At 38.5% G+C, this 15,379-nt stretch overlaps 1 protein-coding gene across 1 annotated transcript in view; it reads right to left on the reverse strand.

The window, feature by feature from the left end:
- LOC143247285 (uncharacterized) overlaps positions 1-15,379 on the reverse strand; it is a 120,964-nt gene that overhangs the window by 63,191 nt on the left and 42,394 nt on the right. The window lies entirely within an intron of this gene.

Consider the following 15,379-nt stretch of genomic DNA (forward strand, 5'->3'; position numbering starts at 1 on the left):
CGCTGATCTCAGCAGATAGTCTCGTGTGGCTTTGCTGTAAAAAAAAACACACGAAATGAAATCGCAATAGCTGAACGTTTATGATCAACTTAGTTATACCTACTTGTTGTTATATCATTTATGTCTGTTGTCTGCTTTTACTGATAATACTTCTCAAGCTGAAACGCTTTATTTGGTCAATAACCATTAGTGATTTTAAAGCGAACAAAGTTAGTCCAATAAGTAGTCCTGTATCCCATTTTAGGTATCTGCATATCTGCGTCAATTTGAATTTCTATTTGGTGCGGCTTGGAGACTGCTGTGATCATACAAAGATTTATAAAATCATATTCACCATATTAAATTCACATATCTTGCCACAGTTGAATTAGAAATATCAAAGAGATATTTTTGGAACAATGATTACTTGATTTTGTTTCCAAAAAGAACGTCAAAACCGCAACACAACGTTAAAATTCCCACAAACCCTAAGAAAGAGTACGTGTGCTCAACTTACCAGGATGCGTCGTCTGGTACTACACTGTCACAGTGTATGTATATACTTGAGTTTGTATTCGTTAGAAGCCCTATGAAACTTTAAAGTTTGATTGAATGTTTTAAGCCAAAAGTTATACGATGCTCGACTAGAAAGCACATTCTATTGATGTGAGAAGCGTCTAGGTTTATTACAGGTAGTTTTGATTGCGTTGTGTTTTGTTTTTTTTTTTTTGTTTTGCCACGCGCATGCAATCTTATTTTTAGCCGCCTTGCCTAGTTATGTCAGTCGTTCATTAGGGTGTAGATCAATCAATAGGAATAATACAGTGATTTTAGCACTTCCTTATCCACGAAATATGATTTCTTAAGGGTCTAAGCGTAGTCCCTATCGACTTGTCCCTTAACAACAAAAAAAAAAAAGAAAGAAGATAAATCAGTTAATCATAAGCCTACAGCAGTATTACCAACAGGCCTATGTCTAGAAGAAAATTCACGCTGGGATTAGGAAGTATGGTTTGTGGTGAAGAGGGGTGGTTGAAGTGATAATAAATATAATGCAGTTACAGCGAAACGCATTCAAGAAAATGATGTGTACGGGCATTACTTGCTATTAATGGCTAAAACATTCAGGTCACTTTTACTCCTTTTTCAACTTGAGCCTTGTTTATGCAATATAAAGATTAGAATATAAAAATAGTAAATACAGACTTCACTACTACTACTTGAAAAAGAAAGTCAGAGATTCTCTAATTACTACTTCGTTTATCATACGAGCTATTTTATGTTTCATATTGCTCGAAACAACTTTTCCAAAGAAAATTGTCAGAGTTTAAGCATTCATATGGTGAGTACTATTTCTTTAATTCGGCAGTTTGTATAACATTAAATAGCTTCCTTAAGCCTATGTATTGTGCCACTATCTAAGCTTGATTTATCGATATTTTGTGACTTAACTGTGAACACCGCCACCTTTAGCGTATTTATATTGATTTATTCACTGTAATTTTTTTCATCTTCTCTATATTTTATATTTCTAATCTATATTTCTTATTTAGCTATAATTTTATTAGGTATTTATCTCATAATGCCTTACTTCTTTTTCTTGTTGTTGTTGTTTAAGTTAATTCCAAGTGCATCAAAATTTTCTGAATCGTTATGAATTTATTAAAATTTCAATTACATGTTAATTGTTTTCTATACTGTTCAGATGTATTAAAATATTTATTTATATATTTATTTATTTTGTCAAAATTTGATTCCCCTTACCATTTTTATGGTTCATTTTATTATTATGTTAAGTTTTATGAAAGAAATGTCTTTTTGGTTACTATTGACCTAAGATTTTTAGAAAATATGAGATTAAGCATTTGAAATATGATAAGTTCTCAGTAGATTCAATTTTTGAAATACAGAATTTCTTATTCATTTTCTCAAGGATTTAATTTGCAAAAAAGCGCACATGTAACAGCGAAGTTTAAAAAATAACAACACTAAACCTTTCTTTAAGTAGGGATATCAAACAAGTTTGAAAAACAGAAAGTTCTGTTCAGTTATCTCAAAATTTATTTTAATGATTTAAAGCAGTTTTTAGATAACCAGATTACGCACATACATCTTATGTTTTCTTGAAAAGTAAAACATCGTTCCTTTGCTAGAGTAAAGGCGATTCTAAAACGTGTTAATGCCCCTTCAGCCATATTGAAAAACAAATATTAACATACTGTAACGAAATTATGGTGTATTTGTTTTCTATTGTTTTACATAGAAAACAAATATTTCCCAAATAAAAAAATAATAATAAGTATAAGCAGGGGCGTGGATCCTGGGGGTATACATCCCCCCTTTATTTTAGGTGGGGGGTATGGTATATACAATCATCCTCCCCTACAGTTTGGTCTGTTGAATTGTTTTATTGCATCACAGGCCTACAAATTGTGTGTTTGTTCTTGTGATTCTCGTGTTCTTACCAATCGAATTACATAATTAGGCCTAGATGTAGGCTTTTTCAGTAGCCGAGATGTACATCTTTAATATAGGCGTGCTTCTAAATATTTCGATCTAAGCGATAGTTCGTAAGTGTCAGTCAGTAGGCCTGGTATGGCCTAGCGCGTTAAGGCGTGCGCTTCGTAATCTGAGGGTCGCGGGTTCACGCCCGAGTCGCGCCAAACATGCTCGCCCTCCCAGCCGTGGGGGCGTTATAATGTGACGGTCAATCCCACTATTCGTTGGTAAAAGAGTAGCCCAAGAGTTGGCGGTGGGTGATGATGACTAACTGCCTTCCCTCTAGTCTTACACTACTAAATTAGGGACGGCTAGCACAGATAGCCCTCGAGTAGCTTTGTGCGAAATTCCAAAACAAACAAACAAGTCAGTCAGTAGGCCTAAGTATACATGCAAGTATCGTGACAACAAGATTACTCTGTGACTGCATGTTTACAGCTTTCAGGTTTACGTAATCAGAGATTACCAATTTGCAAATTGAACAGTCCACATAAGTGGTTGAAAAAATCATCCCCCCCCCCATCGGGTGTAAAAAATCTTCGCCCCTGAGTATAAGTGTTAATAAATTATATTAATATATCTTTCCTTATTTAAACCCAACTTTGCTTCCTTAGTAGTGTAAAAGCTACTAATTATGATGGCTTATTGGAACAGAGACAACTCAGTGTCATCTTAGTTTATATATTTTTGGTATGGATTCACATTGTAAGCCAATGGATGAACAAAAAGTTCATCTTATTTCACAAAAAATAACAAAAAAGGGACTTTCTCCGTTAACTGATTGAATTAAATGTTTTGAAGGTAGAAACATGAATGAAAAACAGAACATGAAACAATGTGTATATTTAAGTATACATTTGTTGTTGTTCATCATACATAAATATATATATATGTCAGTGTTTCGTTTGTTTTGAATTTCACGCAAAGCTACACTAGAGTTATCTGCGCTATCTATCCCTAATTTAGCAGTGTAAGACCACCCACCACCAACTCTTGAGATACTCTTTTACCAACGAATAGTGGGATTGACCGTTACATTATAACGCACTCACGGCTGAAAGGGTGAGCATGTTTGGTGTGACAGGGATTCGAACCCGCGACGTTCGAGTATATTAAACACCTGGCCCATGTCAGTGTAATACAGATGCATTATTTTATTGTGCTAACTGTGAAAAAGTGTTCACTTCAATAGCGGTTTTTTTGTTGTTGTTTCTTTGCGCTCAATAAAATGGCAAGGAACAGTAACATCCAGCGGGAAAAAACCCTGCGGCTACTTATTGCAACTGAGAGCTTTATTTAGCTGGAATCACCCACTGCATAGAAAAACAACCATTTTTGCAACCAGTGCATTGCAGTCGGTCTCCTTTGATTTGAACCAAATGCAATTTAGTTTTCTTTATTCAAGTAATTCATGGAATGGCAAACACGATTGTGAATGACCCACTAGACAATAATATTGTATATAAGCTATGATTCAATGCACATTTTTTATTTATTCGTCACTGTTTTAGGAAATATATGTGATGATATTAAAACAATAATAGCTTGTTATGTCTATGAATGGAAAGAGTATATAAGGCTGAGGTATCGCTTTGATCATTTTACTTGGAGTCTAAGAGATTTCCACCACACATGTTAGACTCATTAGATTCGCATGCTTTGCCAGCCTTTGGAGTTTAAACCGTTAAATTGGCAAATTTGTTCTTGCATTAAAAAAAAGTAGTTTCTAATCACTGTGGCACAGCAATATGTCTGCGGATTTACAACGCTAGAAATCTGGTTTCGACAGCCTTAGTGGGCAGGACATACATTGCCCAATATGTAGCTTTGGACTTAACTATAGACAAACAAACATTTCTCACATGACTAACTTAATACTCTATAGCGATAGTTTTAACTTTCCAAAATGATTAAAGCAACGAGGCAAATCGTAATAGTCCGAAAATTTACCGTCAGCGAAACGCATTACAATGTTAACGTCTTATATCGGCCAGGAAAATATTCACCTTTTACTGATGTAACAGTTTGCATAGAGTAAGATTTATCTTTTGATTCATTTTCTTTTGTTTATTGCCGAAGAAATTCAAATAGCTCTAAGAGACTAGTAAAATAAAATATTTAAATTCTGTTCAACAGTGTTCATTTGCATAAACATAAATTTTAATTTTATTTGTGGACTAAAGCCTTTTCTGTTAAGAAATCATAATTAATACCACATAAATTAAGCTAGCCTGGAATATTAGAACCCTATATGAGACCGGTTAAACAGAACAATGCACAGGTACAACCTGAAGATCCTTGGACTGTTCGAGACAAGATGGAACGGAACTGGGAAAACACGATTAGCAAGTGTAAACACCATCATCTACTCTGGACAGGAAGAGGGCCAGCCCCACACACACGGAATAGCGGTGCTGATGACACCGAGGCAATGCGAGCTCTGCTGTCCTGGGAACCAGTATCACCACGGATCCTGACAGCAAGGTTTAACTCCAAAGGCAGAAAAGTCACCATCATACAGTGTTATGCTCCAACAAACGCTGCAGAGATGGAAGACAAAGAGACTTTCTATGAGCAAGTCCAAGCCATCATGGACAAAGCACCAAAAAGAGATCTGAAGATCCTCATGGGAGACATGAATGCAAAAGTGGGAGCAGACAATACCAACAGAGAACTGATCATGGGCAGGCATGGCACTGGACAGCAGAACGAGAATGGCGAACTTTTCATGGAGTTCTGCATCTTCAATGACCTGGTCATTAGAGGCACCATCTTTCCCCATAAGACCATCCACAAGACCACCTGGATTTCCCCTGATGGTAAGACCGAGAATCAGATCGACCACATTACTATCGGCCGAAAGTGGAGAAGGAGCCAGCAAGATGTCAGGGTAAAGCGGGGAGCAGACGTAGCATCAGACCACCACCTCCTTGTTGCTGTCCTCAAGACCAAGCTGAGAGTCCACAATGATCGGGCAGGAAGACCATCACACAAGTTCAACGTGCACAGCCTGAAAGAGAGGGGGAAAGCAGAAGAATTCAAGCTGGAATTGAGGAACAGGTTCAGTCTGCTTTCCCAGCTGCCAGAAGAAACAATAGAAGAACAGTGGCACAGCCTGCGCAACACCTGGAAGACAACATGCCAAACGGTCCTGGGGAAAAAAACAAGGAAATACAAAGAGTGGTTGACAACAGAAACATGGACACTGATCACCGAGAGAAGAGAGCTGAAAGACTAGATCAACCAGACTCAAGATCAAGAAGAGAAGCAGGAATTGCAAACACGCTACTGGGAAAAGAATTGGGAAGTGAAGAGAAGTGAGGGAAAAGACAAGAGAAACTTTATTGAGAATCTGACCCAAGAAGCAGAGACTGCAGCGGGCCAAAGAAACATGAAGAGGTTGTATGAGATTACAAGGACCCTCTCTGGGAAAAACAGCAAACCCAGCTGCCCCATTAAAGACCAGAATGGCTGTACCATCATAGGAGAAGAGGACGAGAGAGCAAGATGGGCGGAACACTTTAAGGAAACACTCAACAGACCAGCACCATCTGTTCCACCGGTTATCCCACCACCAACTGAACTCCTTGATATCAACACCGGCTTCCCTACCAAGAATGAGATCACCAAGGCCATCAAGTCTATCAAGTCAGGTAAAGCAGCGGGCCCGATGGTATACCACCTGAAGCGCTGAAGGCAGACATCCGGACCTCAACTGACATGCTGCACCCACTACTATACAAGATCTTGGAGCAAGAAAGAGTCCCAGAAGACTAGAAGAAATGCCACCTTGTGAAGCTGCCAAAGAAAGGGAACCTGTCATCCTGCAACAACTGGAGAGGTATCATGCTGCTGTCCGTACCGGGGAAAGTACTGGCAATAATCATCCTAGAGAGACTGAAGACGCCACTGGACAAGACACTTCGAGATGAACAGGCAGGCTTCCGGCAAGAAAAATCGTGCACAGACCACATCGCCACATTGCGCATAATCATCGAACAGTCCCTGGAATGGCAGAGCCCTCTGTACTTAGTCTTCGTCGACTTTCAGAAGGCGTTTGATAGTGTCGAAAGAAACATCATCTGGAGACTGATGCAACACTATGGCTTTCCACCAAAGTTCATCACCAACATCCAACAATTGTATGAAGACGCCACCTGTCAAGTCATCCATGACGGGAAGCTAATGGAACCCTTCTCCGTGCAAACTGGCGTTCGTCAAGGATGTCTACTGTCGCCGACGATCTTCCTGCTGGTGGTTGACTGAATAATGCGGCAGGCCACGGCAGGTAGGAGAACTGGTTTACAGTGGACCTTCACGAAGCAGCTGGAAGATATGGACTTCGCAGACGATATCAGCCTTCTCTCCCACAAACAACAAGATGCGCAGGAGAAACTGAGCCGGGTTGCAGAAGAAGCGGAGAAGACTGGCCTCCAAATCAACATCGGGAAGACGGAGGTCATGAGGGTAAACAACAGCCAGCAAGACCCAGTGCGACTGCGTCGTCAGCAAGGATGGGGGGACAGATGAGGACATCAAGTGCCGAATAAACAAAGCCCGACACACCTTCAATACTCTGCGGCCCATTTGGAGATCAATATCCCTCTCACTCCACAACAAGATCCGGATCTTCAACACCAACGTTAAGTCGGTCCCACTTTACGGCTCAGAAACCTGGCGGGTAACCCAGACCAATACCCATAAACTCCAGACATTTATCAACAGATGTCTCAGGAACATCCTCAATATCAGGTGGCCGGAAGTTGTCTCCAACGACCAACTGTGGGACAGGACCAGACAAGCCCCAATCGAGAATGACATCAAGAAACGGAAATGGGAATGGATCGGCCACACGTTTCGCAAGCCTGCTTCTAGTGTCACCAGGCAGGCCCTTGACTGGAATCCACAAGGGAAGCGGAATGTGGGTCGACCAAAACAGACTTGGCGCAGAAGTAACGACGCAGAGGCGAAGGCAGCCGGTAAGACATGGGCCGAGCTGAAGAGGATCGCCCAGAACCGCGTCCGCTGGGAAGGTGTTGCTGCGCCCTATGTTCAACAAGGAATTAAGAGGCATAAGAAGAAGAAATTAAGCTAGCTTTGGAGGATTTGTTTGTTTTTTGAATTTCGCGCAAAGCTACTCGAGGGCTATCTGCGATAGCCTTCCCTAATTTAGCAGTGTAAGACTAGAGGAGAGGCAGCTAATCATCACCACCCACCGCCATCTCTTGGGCTACTCTTTTACCAACGAATAGTGGGATTGACCGAAACATTATAACGCTCACACGGCTGAAAGTGCGAGCTTGTTTGGTATGACGAGGATTCGAACCCGCGACCCCCAGATTACGATTCAACTCCCTTAACCACCTGGGGCCCGGCATGGCCAAGCTATCCTCGAGTAGCTTTGTGCGAAATTCCAAAAAAACAAAAACAAATTAACCACCTGGCAATACCGGGCCAGTTTTGGAGGAAAACTCTTAAATACCTTCAGCATATTTTATGTCAATTTTCAGGAAATAATGTATACGTAAATAGTTCATATAAGTCCCTACAATATAAAAATAATTTAAAGTATAATTTACTAATCACTTTGTATTATCAATCATTTGAGTTAGCTTTCATATCGAATATTTAGGACCAATAGACTTAAATATGTCCGTCTACTTAAGTAATTAAATAGCGATTTCGAGATTGTCATTTTATATGGTTTTGTTTGCTAGAGCAGAAAAACAAAGTGTTTCTGAATTAATAGTTTGAGTGGAAAAACGCGCAAAACATTTCTTGAAATCTAGAGCAATTTTCACGGCATCTCTCTAATGAGTTTATTTATTTCTTGCAAGAACTCGTTTTTTTGTTTTAACGTAAAGCTGCATAATGGGAGTTCAGGGTTGTAATGTCCTTAAACTTATCGCGGACCTGTTGGAGGACTACATGCAATAAAGTCAAATTCCAGTGACACCTTTCCTTCAAGAAATCGTAACATTCAACAGCTCCACTTAATGAACTTTGGCTAAGGGTCACGGGTTCGAATCCCTGTCACAATGACAATCCTTGTCTCTTCAGCCTTAGAGGCATTATAATGTACCTCAATCTCACCATTTGATGGTAATGTAAAAGGGTAGCTCAAGCGTTGGCGGTAAGCGTTGTTGTCAAGTCGATCACTGCAAAATTAGGAACGGCTTGTACGGATATCTCTCGTATAGCTTTGCCCAAAATTCAATCCAAACTTACTTAATGGTTTAAAACATATATGACAGAAGTAATAGACCGCGTGTTGTATTTTAAAGTTAGACTTTTCTTCCTGAGAGGTACATTCCTCATTTTGTCTTTCATATGTTTGTTGTTGTTTTAACCTGCGTGTTTTCCTGACGTTATTAGTGTATATATATATATATATATATTTGTTTAATTATATAAATCATTATTATTAAACAGTGGAAGACTAGGCACATGAATAGCAGTAAGTATAAACATTCTAACTGAAACACTTACGTCGGAAAGTGTAAATACGTTGTAATTACACTAGTAATTACTTAACCACATCCTTATGGACTTTATTGCCAGATGGTTAAGGAACTTGACTCGTAATCCGAGGGTCGCTGGTTCGAATCCCCGTCACATCAAACATGCTCCCCCTTTCAGCCGTGAGGGCGTTATAACGTGAGGGTCAATCCCACTATTCGTTGGTAAGAGAGTAGCCCAACAGTTGGTGATGACTAACTGCCTTCCCTCTAGTCTTGCACTGCTAAATTAGGGACGGCTAGCGCAGATAGCTTTCGTGTAGCTTCGCGCGAAATTCAAATCAAACCTTATGGGTTAGCCTGTTGTAGGTTATAAACTATTGAAACTACTGTACGAAACTCATATAATTCAAGTTATATTCCTATTAAAAGAAAAATGTATGCTTTCGATAAGTAGATCAAACCGTTACTGATAAGAAATAGCATTTAAAGCATATATAATCTATGTTAATAACAAGCAAACAAAAACGTGTATTGTCTATGTAAATAGCAAACAAATGACATTATTAAATTCATAATATAAAAATTATACTGAGAAATACCAAAGAAAAAATATTTTGAAAACAATTTCATCGTACTTAATAAAAATTTCGATTCACTATATTACACATACATCTTTTATTATCAGAAACTGTCAATACAAAGTATCATTTGAACTGGTGACGCCCCCCACTAGTACAGCGGTATGTCTACTGATTTACAACGTTAAAATCAGGGGTTCGATTCCCCTCTGTGGACTCAGTAGATAGATCGAGGCGACTTTGCTATAAGAAAAACACACACATAAGTGACAAAAGTTTAGAAAACTTTCAGAAAGGCATCATGATTACCTGTTTTCCGTGATTTATAATTATATTGAACTTCTTACGAATTTAATTCATGATTTAGATACCACCTACATTTTAATGCTAACCTTTTCACTGACACGTTGGTAGATAAACAGTTCTACAAGTGGCAGGTTAAACAACAAATACAAATGCTTTATAGCTTCATATCGTATCTGCTACTTGAAACTAATAGAGTATGGAAAGCCAGAAAGAAAATTCTCTTTCTTCGTGGTGATAGAAAATTCCAAACTTGCATAGTTGTGCTCCAAGTATATTGATAACGTTCCTTGTTTCTGAAAAAAAAAATTAAAAAATCAACCAGTTACTTGATGGAGACGCGTCCTTAATAGTGAACTCCTACTTGTGACGTTATACGGGTTTGTGATTTCACCACTAGGGAATAATGTCTGACGTCATCTATGTCAATATAAGTTATTAACAAAGACCATGCGTCAGTTATTTTCTTTTATTATCAGTTTACTTCCCCTACCCCTCTAACCATGTTCAGGAAATTAAAAATATACACCTCACTCGTGATTAAAAATTCTTAAAAAATGTATAACCCGAAATATCCGGGAAATAAAAAGTGTCTTTTACTATCTTGTTGCTTATCACGAGAATAAATTTCAATTTCATCTGAAGTTCCATAACATATAGGAATGATAGCTAAACGCAAACGTTAACCTTTATCAGGTTCATGCCGTGTTTGTCTGCACCTTTCGATTGCGTAACCAATCTTTTCTATTTTCTCTTTTTTTAGAAGTATTAAGTTATGGGGCTTAAGTCATATCTTTTTGTGTTGCATGTAAACATTAAGGTGTTTTTTCTTTAAAAATGAGCTATAAAAATCTCCAGTAACTGACTTTTTTTTCCTTTTCTTTTTTCATTTAACAAGTCAGATATTTCTTTATAGACAGCTATCTAAAGGGAGGTATTGGTTCTTTATCTCACGAAATGTGTTTTCGTTTTGTTACTACACAAGTCATTAATTATTCCAATTATACAGTAGTAATTAAAGAAAAAGGTTTCTCCGGTGAATCAGCGGTATGTTTGCGGACGTATAAAACGAAAAACAGGGTTTCGACTCTCCACGGTGGATACAGCGGATAACCTGATGTATAAGAAAACACAGACGGCCATAAAAATTTATCACAGTTCGTTGATTAATGGCTTTTAATGATGAAGGTATAAAGTTCGTGACTCATCACGAAAACACCAACCCCCACCTTTTGGCCGTCGATACACCATAAAAGTGCAGGTCAAATCTCAACTCTTTGATCAGAGAACAAGTGGATATTGTTGACCAGCCGTCTTGTCTTCTTGCGTATCACTTTCAAACCACTGACAACAATGCGTAGTTTTGCACAAAATGGTGAAAAATACTTGCAGTTCAGAACAAGCTGAACCTGCAGACATATCAGAAGACAGTTTAGGACAACTTCACTTGCATGAAAATTTAGCATTATGTTTGTTTTGAATTTCGCGCAAAGCAACATGAGGGTTATCTGCGCTATTCATCCCTAATTTAGCAGTGGGAGACTATAGAGTAGGCAGTTAGCCATCACCACCCACCGCCAACTCTTGGGCTACTATTTTACCAACGAATAGTGGGATTGACCGTCAAACTATAACACCCCTACGGCTGAAAGGGAAAGCATGGTTAGTGTGATGGGAATTCGAATCCACGACCCTCAGATGACGAGTCGAGTGCCCTTACCACCTGGTCATGCCAGGACTACACTATATTCACATGAAAATATCTGCAGTAACAAATGTAAGAAAAATACTGCAACCCCATTTGCTAAACCTCTAGGCCCCGGCATGTCCAGGTGATTAAAGCACTCAACTCGTAATTCGAGGGTCTCGGGTTCGAATCTCCGTCACACCAAACATGCTCGCCCTTTCAGCCATGGGGGCGTTATAATGAGACGATCAATCCCACTATTCGTTGGTAAAAGAGTAGCCCAAGAGTTTGTGGTGATGACTAGCTACCTTCTCTCTAGCCTTACACTGGTAAATTAGGGAAGGCTAGCGCAGATAGCCCTCGTGTAGCTTTGTGTGAAATTCAAAACAAAACAAACCTCTAATTTTCAAAAATAAAATTGATGCTCTTAAAATTAAAATGCCGATGATCAAAAAAAGTAAATGAGTAGAAAAAGTAAAGAGCCAGCATAAGTTTAATGTTTATATGTCGACCTTATTTTACCAGCATTTAAAATCATAAAATGTTCCTTTTAGTGACACTTGGGCCGTCATTATGTGACATGTTCTTAAGATCGAGTGTTTACATTGGATTACATTACTCATCAGCTCGGAAGTCTGAGAGCATTTTAATTAATGTAATGGGATATGTATGTATATATATATAATTATGGTATCGTACTTTTTGTTACAAAAAAAAAATTAAGCCCTTTTAGGAGATTAAACTCACATTAAAGTGTGTCAATATATACAATTTCAGAATTACATGAAATGTGAGAACCGGCCTTCCGAAGTTACAGAATAGATGCCAGGCAGTATTTGCCAATCTCAGCCTGAACAGCATTACACCTGACACATAAGCCAAGCAACCAGATTTCGAGACTCCTAAGTTTCAGGCTTAGTCATTCCAAGAATGGAATTTTGACTGGGGAGAGAGAAACGGATAACTAATCAGCAGTCTATGACACGACACTTAACCAAGCACCGTTATTGATTATTATAACACATCCTACGGTTGAAAGTGCGAAGTGTGTTCAACGGTATATCACGGCTCGAACCTTGGATATTTCGATTTGCAGCTCGGTATGCTAACCAATAGGCTATACCTAGCTCTTATTAATGGAACGTACCATAAAAGACGGTTACAGAGAAGTACATTACTTTGAGATTCCGTTAAAGGGACAATTAGAACACATATTAATCCAACCATTCGTAACTCAGAGATACCATTTATGTTTTCTAGTTAGTTTGAAGTTAAGCACAAGGCTACAAAATGGACTGTCTGTTGAAAAGTAAAAGACATAAACATCTGTGGCACCTAAAATGTAAGCTCCCCTGTCAATGGCAAAGCGGTACATCTGTGGACTTACAACGCTAGAAACCGGATTTAGATACCTGTGGTGGGCCGAGCATAAGTAGTCTATTGTGTAGTTTTGTGCTTAGTTACGAACAAACAGTTAAAACCTGCTTTTATTGCGCATGAAAAATAGAATTACATTACTTAAGAAACACAAGTATTTCCGTCTATAAAATAAAATTGAAGAGTATTGATTACGGACTTTTATTTTAAGTAATCAGAAGATAAATACGAAAATAAATACACACGCACTTAAAAGTAAAGTGAAATACGACGATTCTTGATTTTTATATATACATATATATACGAAGTTTATTGGCGAATCATGGATTTTTTATCGGGGTGGGGAGCCCAAAACAATAAACAAAAGAAAAACGAAACTTAAATATTGTTTCACTAAACAGGCCACGCATGGCCAGGTAGTTAGAGCGCTGGACTTGCAATTAGAGGGTCGCGGGTTTGAAGACCCGTCACACCAAACATGCTCGCCCTCCCAGCCGTGAGGGTGTTATAATGTGACAATCAATTCCATTATTCGTTGGTAAAAGAGTAGCCCAAGAGTTGGCGGTGGGTGGTTATGACTACCTGCCTCCCTCTAGTCTTACACTGCTAAATTAAGGACGGCTAGCACAGATAGCCCTCATGTAGCTTTGCGCGAAAATTCAAAACAAACAAACAAACGCTTATTGAACAGTAATATAAATGTATTTGTGTGTGTATTGTCGTTGTTTTTTTAAAGAACATTAAGTGAAGACTCTATATTTTAACCATAGATGCAAAAAAGTTACAATCTGTTTATCTTTCAAATATCGGGATTCATCATCATTTAAATATGATGCACGAATGAAAATCCTCACGAGTGTTACCTTTGATGAGGGTTTTTACAATTTTCTGTGTAATTGTCTTCGTTCACTATGTTGTGCAGACACGTTTTGATACGACGAAGACCAGAAAATGGTTCAACACTGAATACTGGAAAGATGAAGTAATTGTCTTCATGTCTTCAGTTGTGATCTTGAATACACCAACAAAGATCGTTTTTGGAAGCATCACCACTTTTGTAACAGCTAGTCACCAGTACGCTTCCATTCTCTCAACTCTACATCCAAGTCAAAGGGACCATTCCCAAAACATCAACTGATACCAATGTGCTCAAATCTTCAACAGAAACAATGTTAGCAGTAAAAGAGAAAAAAAAGGCAAAATCTAAGTGATCTTTATTATTAAATAAAAATAAAATTTCTATGCCAAGTAATCGACCAATGATAAGGCGATAAATCGTGAGTAATGCGTCTGTGATGGAGTGTTTCTGACATCCACACGCTATGGAGAAAGAAAAGTCTATGTCCAACTTTACTACGAGAGATCTGGCACTATTATACTATTTCTAAGACTCCTTGTCAACTTCCTAACGCACGATGTGAATTATTTCCACCTATTAATATATCATAAGGTATGCACAACAATCTCTATGCCTTTCTCGAGTATTGTTTATTTTGAAATTAAGCATAAAGCTACACAAAGAGCTCTCTGTGTAGAGGCATCGAAATTTGGTTTCTAGCGGTGTCAGTCCGCAGACATACTGTTCTGCCATGAGGGGACTCTTGAGTAACTTTGATGGTAGAGGATTTTCAACGTCAAGGTGATTCATACACATACGAATGTTATCAGATACGAAGATGTTACCAAAGATGATAATATACTTTAAGCTGCTATTTTAGAATCTTCTCATGTCTAGTCTTCTGTGATTACGGTATCTGGATCTGGATTCACAACGCATTAAAAACAAAGAATAAGAAACCTGTATAAAGAATTGAATGCATTAAAACAAATATGTCTCTCTAACGATCTGGACCGGCATGGGAAGGGGGTTAGGGGATTCCAATCCCTGTCACACTAAACACCCTTGGCATCTTAGCCTTGGGGAAGTTATAATGTTATGGTCAGTACCATTATTCCTTGGTAAAAGAGCAGACTAAGAGTTGGTGAGCAGTGGTAATGACTAGCTGCCTTCCCTCTAGTCTTACACTGCTATATGAGAGACGGTTAGCGCAGATAGCCTTCGTGTAGCTTTGCGTGAAATTTGAAAACAAACAAATAATTAGTTCAAAGCAACGTTGGATTATTTGTTCTGTCCACTACGAGGAATGGAATCCCGGATTTTACCAATGTAAGTTCGTGAACTCACTTCTAACCGACCCGAGAAGTCCGTGATGTGGTATCTTGAACTTTTGGTTTTTTTGTTGTGTTTTTGCAAATGTTATTTTTCTTTTATGTGCAGTTTCAGAGACATTTGGAGTATTACTGGATACATTTGTTTTCAGTTGTCTTTGCACTTGGCTTCTCATTTTCACGGATCAAACCACGGAGAAAATACAACACAAAGTGATTTGGAACCCAATTTCCCGTGTCCATATTTGTTAGATTTGTCCACTTTATGAAGAAAGGAAAGTCAAAGTCCATCTGATCCAGTGATGAGGCAATCATATGGTTATGGA

The sequence above is a fragment of the Tachypleus tridentatus genome, chromosome 3 (genome assembly GCF_004210375.1).
Source record: "Tachypleus tridentatus isolate NWPU-2018 chromosome 3, ASM421037v1, whole genome shotgun sequence".
NCBI classification, from domain to species: Eukaryota; Metazoa; Arthropoda; class Merostomata; order Xiphosura; family Limulidae; genus Tachypleus; species Tachypleus tridentatus.